Raw genomic sequence first — 10,545 nt, 5'->3', positions numbered from 1 at the left:
AACAAAATAAAAATATATATTTTTTTGTGTTTGTGAATTGTGTGCGCAGTAGCCGCACGTGCATCAACAAAGTAGTGCCAAGCGTGCGCCTGTGTCCCATAAGTAAAGGGCTGGCTGGCTCATTTCTTAAAGGGTGGTGTAACCCACAAAGTGCACTACTCTCCAGCAAAAATAAAAAAATATTTTCTGCGTTTGTGTGCGCCTTAGCCGCACGTATATATCAATATAACATAAATGGAGGACCAAACTTTCGCCGATAAAAATAAAATAGGGAAAGATCAAGAACCACTTCCTCCTAGTGCTGTTGCTGCTGCTGGGAGTTGTTCATCATCCCAGAGAGGAAGTAGGAACACCACTACTTTTACTAAACAATTGACCCTCCAACAGTCCCTAGCGAGGAGGATGAAGTACGACAGCAGTCATCCTGAAGCAAAACGTATAACTGAGGCCTTTACTGCTATGTTGGTGTTAGACGTGCGTCCGGTATCCGCCATTAGTGCAGTGGGATTTAGACAATTGATGGAGGTAGTGTGTCCCCGGTTCCAAATCCCGTCTAGATTCCACCTGCATCCTCAAAGCAGCAGCGACAAGCGTGCGTCTGTCTGTTAAAGGCTGGTGTAACCCTCAAAGTGCGCTCCACAAACAATAAAAAAATTCTACTTTTTTTTTCTCTTTGTGAAATGTGTGGGCTGTAGCCGCACCTGCATCCTTAAAGCAGCAGCGACAAGCATGCGTCTGTCTGTTAAAGGGTGGTGTAACCCTCAAAGTGCGCTCCACAAACAATAAAAAAATTCTTCTTTTTTTTTCTCTTTGTGAAATGTGTGGGCTGTAGCCGCACCTGCATCCTTAAAGCAGCAGCGACAAGCATGCGTCTGTCTATTAAAGGGTGGTGTAACCCTCAAAGTGCTCTCCACAAACAATAAAAAAATTCTTCTTTTTTTTTCTGTCTTTGTGAATTGTGTGGGCTGTAGCCGCACAAGCATCCTCAAAGCAGCAGCGACAAGCGTGCATCTGTCTGTTAAAGGGTGGTGTTACCCCCAAAGTGCGCTCCAACAAAATAAAATAATCTTCTTTTTTTCTGTTTGTGTGTGAAATGTATGCGCAGTAGCCGCACCTGCATCCTCAAAGCAGCAGCGACAAGCGTGCGTCTGTCTGTTAAAGGGTGGTGTAACCCTCAAATTGCGCTCCACAAAAATTAAAAAATTCTTCTTTTTTTTCTGTCTTTGTGAATTGTGTGGGCTGTAGCCACACCTGCATCCTCAAAGCAGCAGCGACAAGCATGCGTCTGTCTGTTAAAGGATTACATCGGTGACAGCATCCAAGTAGGCATGTCAGACAATCCGTACCTGTACTGGCAGGAAAAAGAGGCAATTTGGAGGTTCCTGTACACACTGGCTCTATTTTACCTGAGTTGCCCCCCCTCCAGTGTGTACTCCGAAAGAGTGTTTAGTGCAGCCGGGAACCTTGTCAGCGAAAGGCGTAGGAGATGCTTCCACAAAATGTGGAGAAGATGATGTTCATAAAATGAATTATCAACTCTTCCAGGGAGACCAGCCTCCAGAACGTACAGAGGGACCTGTGGTTGTGGATTCCAGCGGGGAAGAATTAATACTCTGTGAGGATGAGGATGTACACAACACTGAAGACTGTGAGGAATCGGTGGATGAGGAGGATGAGGATGACATCTTGCCTCCGTAGAGCCAGTTTGTGCAGGGACAGATTAATTGCCAGCTTGTTTTGTGGGGGCCCAAACGAACCAATCATTTCAGCCACAGTCGTGTGGCAGACCCTGGCGCTGAAATGTTTGGTTTGTTAAAGTGTGCATGTCCTGTTTATACAACATAAGGGTGGGTGGGAGGGCCCAAGGACAATTCCATCTTGCACCTCTTTTTTTTCTTTGAATTATGTACTGTTTGGGGCCTAGTTTTTCAAACTGCCATCCTGTCTGCCACTGCATTGTCACTCCTAGATGGACCACGTGTTTGTGCCGCCCACTCGTATCTCTTAGCATAGTCATCCAGCTACCTCGGTGCAACCTTTTGGACATAAAAACACTATTGTGAGGTGTGAGGTGTTCAGAATAGACTGGAAATGAGTGGAAATTAAGGTTATTGAGGTTAATAATAGCATAGGAGCAGACAAAAACACACAATTTCTGTGATTTTAGCTGTTTTTAAAAAAAAATACAGATCCAAAACACAAAACCCAGAACCCAAAACACGGAAGGGTGGTTTTGGCAAATCCAATCCAGATCCAAAACACGAAGAAAGATCCAGATCCAAAACCAAAACACAATACACGAAAAGTGGCCGGTGCACACCCCTAATCATAACTATCATCATTGTCAGTGGGTACTTCAACCAGCCCTATCCTTATTGCAAGCAGGAGTATTTACATACACAACTATGCACAGCTCCCCATTCTGCTGACATGCCGTCACAGATTTAAGCCTACAAGAGAACACCATGATACAGCCTAGCTCTACCTATAGTATTTAGGGCCTGATTCAGTAAGGAGCGCAGAGCTAATACACATGCAATCATCCAATTGTTGCGTACTGCACATGCGTATGCATCACAGTGCGAGTGCGCAAACGAGTCACTGCGATCGGGACTGCGATCACAGATACCACACAGATCCTTCGCAGAGTGATTGACAAGAAGTGACATTTGTGGGTGGTGACGAGGGGGGGTGTGGTAGGCCAAATGCAGGGGTGCCAATGCGTTTGAATGGCGTTGCAGGGGCGTGCATAAATTATCCACTACGATGCCCTACACAGCCTGAGGCCTCATAGCGTGCGTGGAAGTTAGCAATTTCTGAGTAAGGTCAGGGCTTGTGCAAGTGTACGTGAGGCTGCGATGGTACTCGATTGTACTAATGGTTTTGCAGTCTTGTTAAACATTATGGATGTGTAAGGTAAGGTGGACATCCTTGTGTAGTGCAGCGGCGGCATTGCGATTGCAATGAATTAGCATACTATCGCAGTTGAACTGCGTGCGTAATCGCTATTGCATTCACAGTTGTGTTGCATGGTGAATCAGGACCTTAGCGCTCGCTCTGAATCAGGTCCCTCCTCCATGAAAATGGAGCGGCCCCCTAGCCGCTCGTATAGCTGTGGGTGACCACCCACAGCATATGCGAGCGGCCAAAAAGATGGTCGCGATGGTCTTGACCATCGTGACCATCGGACTTGCGATGGAGACCCTGCGGTAGGGTCTCCCTGCCACAAGCCCTGGAGTGATTTTGGCTCTATCAGAGCCAAAATCACTCCCACTGACATCACTACCCCATGGGAACGCCTCCGTCTGGCAGGCACGCCTCCGGCACGCCCACCAAAGGGGGAGTGCTGTCAATCAACATCGACAGCACGCCCCCTCTGGTGCGAGACCCGGAGCGATGGAGAGCCCGTCGCTCCCTGGGTCTCGCGCATGCGCACGACGGAGCTCCCTCCGTCGTGCGCATGCGCAGTGGGGAACATCGACCCGCTTGCGAGCGTACTGCTGCTCACGAGCGGGTCTGAATGACCCCCTTAGTTAGAAGTGGAAGTGCAACTGAAATATGTACAGCTCTGTATTGCCAGTAAACTTGGGCCCTGATTCAGAGCCGGATGCTCTGACAGAGCGCTCGCTCTGAATCAGGGCGTCTTTTTTTTTTTTTTATGGAGTGGCCTCCTGGCCGCTCGCATTGCTGTGGGTTGCCACCCACAGCTAATGTGAGCGGCCAGGATGATGGTTGCGATGTTCAAGACCATCGCAACCATCAGGCTTACGACGAGACCCTTGTGGTACGGCTTGTGCCCGCAAGCCCCAGAGAGCTTTCGGCTCAAACATAGCTGAAAGCTCTCCCACTGACATCACTTGTGATGTCAGTGGGGCCGCCCCCAAACGGTAGGCGTTCCCATGGGAACGCCTCCATCTGGGCAGCCACCCCCCGACCCGTCCACCAAAGGGGGCATGCTGTCACTCAACATCGACAGCATGCCCCCTTTGGTGCGAGACCCGGAGTGATGGATTGCCCGTCGCTATCCAGGTCTTGCAAATGCGCACGACGTAGCCGGCTCCGTTGTGCGCATGCGCTCTGGGCCACCATCGACCCGGTTGCGACTGCTCAGCGCTTGCGACCGGGTCTGAATCAGGCCTTTGGTTCCTAAACATGCACATTGAGAAAAACCCTCCCCTTATGCCTGGCAAAAGGATTCACTTTCAACTCTGAAAATCAGCCCCTAGTTCTTTAGTCATCCTAGAACTCACCTTAAATGATTAAGGGCTCTATTTATTAACATTATTTTCACACCCTTTTCACATTATTTTAGTTTCACCTGTAGTTACTATAGGGCAATTGGAGTAGAATTAGTAAAATTCTACTCCAACCCCCAGTATCACTTATTTTTAGTAAAGCAGATCGCATTTCCCATAATTGTAATGGGAAATGTGATCCGACCACAGTTACTAAAAATAAATTGTAAAAAAATACCGGGGGAAGCCCTGTGATAATAACGCGTTATCCAGGGTCTCCCCCGGTTACCGGGCTCCCACTCTGCTCTAACGGGGAGAGCAGAGGCGGGAACCAGTACCAGTAATGAGCTATGTGGTCTAAGCAGACCGCAAGCTGATTGCTGTAAAAAAAAGAAAAAAGAAATGAAACATTTTTTTTTTTACTTACCTGAATCCAGGGACCAGTGATCGGGCCTACGGTGATGGCTCCTCTCCGGTCAGCTGGTCTCCCATAGAACACTGGGGCCCGGTCATCAGGTGATCGGGCCCCAGTGCAGTATGGAAGATCACCTGATCGGGAAGCCCGAAGAAGATCACCGGAAGCCAGGAGGATGCAGGTAAGTGTAATGAATGGAGGGGGGGGGTCGCGGGGGTCCGCGATCGCGGGGTGCGGGGCTTAGTGCCGGGGGCGGGGCTTAGCATCGGTGGGGGGGTAGTAGGGGTGGTCGGTCGGCGCATGCGTGCTAGAGTGCGGATGGGATCCACAGGGACAGAGCTTTATCACAAGCTCTGTCCCTGCAAGGGATTTATAGTAAATCCCTGTGATATTGCCTGAATTTCGCAATGCAAATTCACTCGGTAATATCACACTACAATCCGCATTCAATATGATAATAGAGCCCTAACTGTGGTACACATTAATGTTGCATCAGATTAAGGGCGGGATGTACTAAGGTTGCGGTGTACATACCGCAAGTCACCACAACCTTACTAACCTCATATGTACTAACATATGCGATTTGTATCGCAAAAGACAGCTCTTGCGATAAGAGCTGCCCTTTGCGAAGCGGCCGCTGCCGAGTGAATGGGTGCAGAGTGTGCAGTGCACACGGACCCCACACCACACACCCTGCACACATAGTGTACTTACTTTGTGCCGACAAGCTGGTCCCTCATCCTCCGCTGTGCCATCTTCCCAATGATATTCGGGAAGATGGCACCGCACAGTGAAAGCAAAGGCTCTGGCAACGTGCCGGAATCTCTGCTCTCTTGTGCGCATTCGCCATATCACCGAGGGAGAGAGAGAGAGAACAGCCACAACTCTTAGTGGTGGATCACTCGGCTCGCGCGTCGATGAAGAGCGCTGCTAGCTGCGAGTATTAATGTGAAATGCAGGACACATTGATCATCGACACTGTGAATGCCAGAATATCACTGGGAAGATGGCGCCATGGAGGAGGAAGGACCCGCTTGCCGACACAAGGTAAGATACAGGATTTGGGGGGGAGGGGTTTGTTGCTCAGGGGAGGGGACCCACCGCACACAGACCCCCTCAGGTGCTAATATGGAAGAATCAATACAAATATTGGCAACAATATCATTCTAGCCAATTAGACAGTATCTACCTCCTACAAATGTAGGAAATCACTTGCTAAAATGTTATTCTCTGCATGGTCATGATGACATTACGTCCTGTAAAACTTGTTTGACTCTCCTGTGACATTTTCTTCTTATACAATGTCTTCTTAACTCTCCCTTGTTATGCCACTGTTCAGGAAGCATAACATTCTACACGTCTGCATATAATATTATTCATATGCTGTATACCTCTGCAGATGCTGTACCCATGCCTCCGTCCTGGTAATCCCTATGCCATAAAAGAGAAAATGGCATTTCATTAAGCGAACAGTTAAAAGTCCCATTAATATTTCATTACAGAAGGCTGCCTCTGAAATATGAATTGGTGCTTAACATTTTTATGAAGTGCGCTTCCTCATTTGCAGCCTTAATACAGAGATGATTATTCTTACTTCTTTTTTTTCCTCTGGAAGATTGATAGATGGGAAAAAATGTTTCTAGAGCTATGGAAACAAGACTTCAAAGATTTGCATAGTAATGTGGACATACACACTCTATATATAAAAAGTGTCTGTGGATGACGCCTATTCGGGCCTTGGAGCAATCTATACATTTATTCTGGTAACTTCCAAGTATGTATTCTCTGTCCTTGAAATGAACACTCTTGAGACAGAAGAATGCGGCTTTGTATGTCTAACCATCTCCACCAAAGGTCAAGACACGAGCAGGACGGTTTTATGACAGGTCACAAGGAAAATTTTTCCAGCCTTCCAGCAGCAGAATTAAATCTTATATTTGATGTATTTAAATGTATATAAATGTTTTTAGTTATTGTATTTTACATGCCCTAGCATAGCATATAAGTGAACCTGAATGTTGCAAAAACTTCATTATAAAAGAAAAACATCTATCTTATAGGTAGATTAGCGTGGCTAGAAATAGTCTCACAATGAAAAAGATTGCCAAACACAGAGCCGTAACTATACTTTTTGGTGCCCTGTGCCAGATAGAGCATTGACACCCCCGCCCCCCATTTTTTAAATAGGGACATACAGGGCCGCCGTCAGGGGGGGGGACTGGCGGGACTATAGTCCAGGGCTCGAAGAGAAAGGGGGCCCGGGTGGCAGTGGAGAATAAGCACCGCCGGCATTTCAAGTTGTGGTCGGCCGTGAGCCACTCATAGCTTGCAGGCCGGCATCTAATCAGGAGCCGCTGCAGCGGCAGCTCCTGATTGGCTGCCGGTTTGCGAGCTCCGATTGGCTCGTGCCCAGTGCATAATTCAAACTTGTACATCTCCGGGTTAGCGGCATGCCTGGCTGGAACAGGAGCAGCGGTAAGGCAACCACCTGTCAGCGGGAGATACTGTGCTGGGAAGGGAGGAAGGAGCAGCGGCAGAGGAGAAGCTGCCTACAGCCGCTGCCACTTGTTGGTGAAGCACTGCTCGGACAGGCAGGAGTACAAGGCTGTGGGGGATCCCACCTCATATATTCCTGTGATGGAAACAGACAAGGTACAGAGACTCCCGTTCTCACCCCCTCACTAAGTGCTCTCTCACCCACCCCCTCACTGTGTGCTCTCTCCCCCTCCCCCTCACTGTGTGCTCTCTCACCCACCCCCTCACTGTGTGCTCTCTCACCCACCCCCTCACTGTGTGCTCTCTCACCCTCCCCCTCACTGTGTGCTCTCTCACCCACCCCCTCTCTGTGTGCTCTCTCCCCCTCACCCTCACTGTGTGCTCTCTCACACCCACCCCCTCACTGTGTGCTCTCTCACCCTCCCCCTCACTGTGTGCTCTGCCCCCCACTGTGCTCTCTCACCCCCTCACTGTGCTCTCTCACCCCTCCTCACTGTGCTCTCTCACCCCCCCTCACTGTGCTCTCTCACCCACCTCACTGTGCTCTCTCACCCCCCCCTCACTGTGCTCTCTCACCCCCCTCACTGTGCTCTCTCACCCCCCTCACTGTGCTGTCTCACCCCCGCTGACTGTGCTCTCTCACCCACCTCACTGTGTGCTCACCCCTTCACCATTCGATCTCACCCTCACTGTGCTCTCAACCACCCCCTCACTCTGCGCTCACACCCACCCCCTCATTCTGTGTTCACCCACTCACCATGCGCTCTCACTCCCTCACTGTGTGCTCTCACCCTGCACTCTGACCCTGCACTCTCACTCCCTCACCCTGCGCTATCACTGCCTCACCCTGCACTCTTGCCCTGCTCTCACAACCTCACACACACTTCACCCTCCTCTCACACCCACACCTTGCTCTCACAACCTCACACACACTTCACCCTCCTCTCACACCCCCACCTTGCTCTCACCCCCACACCTTGCTCTCAACCCCTCAAACCTTGCTCTCTCCCCCACCTTGCTCTCACCCCCACACCTTTACTCTGCTCTCACGCCCTCGCCCTCCTCACACCCACACCTCGCTCTCACCCCCACACCATTACTCTGCTCTCACGCCCTCCTCTCACACCCACACCTCGCTCTCACCCCCCACACCATGACTCTGTTCTCACACCCTCACCCTCCTCTCACCCCTACACTTCACTCTCACCCCCACACCATTACTCTGCACTCACACCCTCACCCTCCTCTCACCCACACCATTACTCTGCTCTCACACCCTCACCCTCCTCTCACACCCACACCGTCATTCTGCTCTCACACCCGCAATGCCCACCTCTAACAAACTGCCTCCCACCACTCAAGGGAAGGGGCCCTGTCTGTTTTGTCAGTCCTGGGCCCCATCATTTCTGATGGCAGCCCTGGGGACATAAATGCACCTGAAAAAGGACCATGGCCTCATGGGGATGGGAAAGGGAATCAGGGCCATAGTCCTTCCACGACCTTCCCTTCTATTTTTATACATAGGGCTTGATTCAGAGGTGGATGCTAAGTCGATGCTGCACACAAACGGCCGATGTTCTCAGTCTGCTCATGTGTCAGAGCTGCACTGCCCATGTGTCCCGGTGGTAACAGCTGAAAGCCGCAATTTTAGTTGTCATTTCTAGGTGGCAAGAGGGGGGTGGCTAGCCCGACATGGTTGCGTCATGGACATGTCATGCTCAGTGGCTGTTGCACAGATTTTGTCGCCCATGTTTAGGCGCACATTATGCGCTTCCCTATGGCAGGTGCAGTGTTCGATGGTTCGATCAATGTGCGGCTGATGGTTCAACTTAATACACAAAGTGGCGGATTACCACTGCAGCCAGTGGGCATCTCTGCTTAAGACCCATTGACCACACTTGCTGACAATCAGCTCCCTCCTTATGGGAGGGAGCTGACTGTCGGCTAACAGTGGGGGGCGTGGCCGGTCACTGACATCACATTGGGGGTGGAGCCAGGGGCGGGGCCACACAATTGCGTAATCATGGCCTCGCCCCCTCTTCACAATGCCATTATTTTTGGCATTGTGAAGCAGTGAGCGGGGCCACGATGATGCAATTCAGCGCAAATTGCCTCACCGCCCCCCTGCTGGGGGATTCCGGGAGGCTTGCCTGCCTTTCCGGGGGGCCGGGAGCGGCACCTGACAATCGGGAGGCTCCCGGCCAAATTGGGAGGGTAGGCAAGCCTGCCATTGACTGTGGCATTAGCATAAAGATGCAGTCACGCTGAGTAAAAAGTTGCAGTCAGGGCTGCATTAGCAACCACCTCTATATCAGGCCCATGGTGTGGATGTGAGGAAAGAAGAAGGTAAGGTGAAACTACAGTAATATATTACCATTAATCCAAAATAATTTTTTCATAATACAAAATGAATTTACAAACAAACAAGTAAAAAAGCAATAGAGTATACAGTATAGGAGGCACTGTAAGACAGTCCTCTATGTTAGGTGTCCATCTGGCAGTTACAAAGAAGTCCAATCACCATCAAATTTTGATTTAAAGCTAAGTGTGTGACTCTCATAAACAATTGCCCTTGAAGGAGAAAATAGCTAGTGCTTTTCATGGCAAAATAAGAGTACTTATCCTACAATTTGTTCTCAATAGGGGATTTATGGTTAACTCCTACTGGCTGGTGCAATTTTTTCCACTTGGCAGTGAATCATCTTAACCCACAAACCCATTTGCTTTCCTGTAAACTGGTGCCATTATCTAGAAGAAGGCAGCGTATGACATCACAAATGAGCATTTGTATGTTTGTTTTGTGCTGTTGTTGTTGTTGATTATCCTTGTTGAATTACAGGCTACAAAAGAGAATATAGTGTAGTAAATTGTTTCAGAATTATTATTTAATAACGATTTAGCCTGATGGTGTAAGAAAAGAGGTGGCTGAATATTGGCTCAAAATGTGTGACCCTTTTCTTAGTTTCATAAATATGTAATAATAGTAGGCGAAGGCTAGATAAGTGTGAGAATATCTAAGAATACTAGGTTTTTTGTTGTATGGCTGTTGATGACAGCCTTGTTGCTGGGCAGTTTCTAGTGCTGTCTAGTCAGCTGGTTGGGTGAGCCAATGATATTGCTTGAGGGAGTGGTGAGATGATCAGTATATATTGGCTTGTTTGCATGAAGACAGCCTCTTTTTCTGGATCTTTGAAATCGGGCATAGTATTTGTTGTATACTGCTTCACTTTCTCTGGTGGTGTTATAAGCTCTGCATATGTCTTTTTCCCTTTTCCCCTGTCCTCCTGTCTCACATCATGGATGTCCCTTGCTCTTTATTTGTGTCCCGTGCATGAGGCTGCCCCCCCACCAGCCCCCCACCACCTGGCTGTCTTGTCCCAGTTGCACTGTGCTGAGTGT

The 10,545-nt window shown here is 49.3% G+C and overlaps 1 pseudogene; it reads left to right on the top strand.

The window, feature by feature from the left end:
* Positions 1-5,532: 5,532 nt before the first annotated feature.
* On the top strand, positions 5,533-5,662 carry LOC148482064 (5.8S ribosomal RNA; annotated as a pseudogene).
* The last annotated feature ends 4,883 nt before the right edge of the window (positions 5,663-10,545 follow it).

The sequence above is a fragment of the Taudactylus pleione genome, unplaced genomic scaffold (assembly GCF_031769625.1).
Source record: "Taudactylus pleione unplaced genomic scaffold, aTauple2 ptg000551l, whole genome shotgun sequence".
NCBI lineage: Eukaryota > Metazoa > Chordata > Amphibia > Anura > Myobatrachidae > Taudactylus > Taudactylus pleione.
Note: the sequence above shows the minus strand (reverse complement) of the source record. Positions and strands in the feature narration are given on the sequence as shown.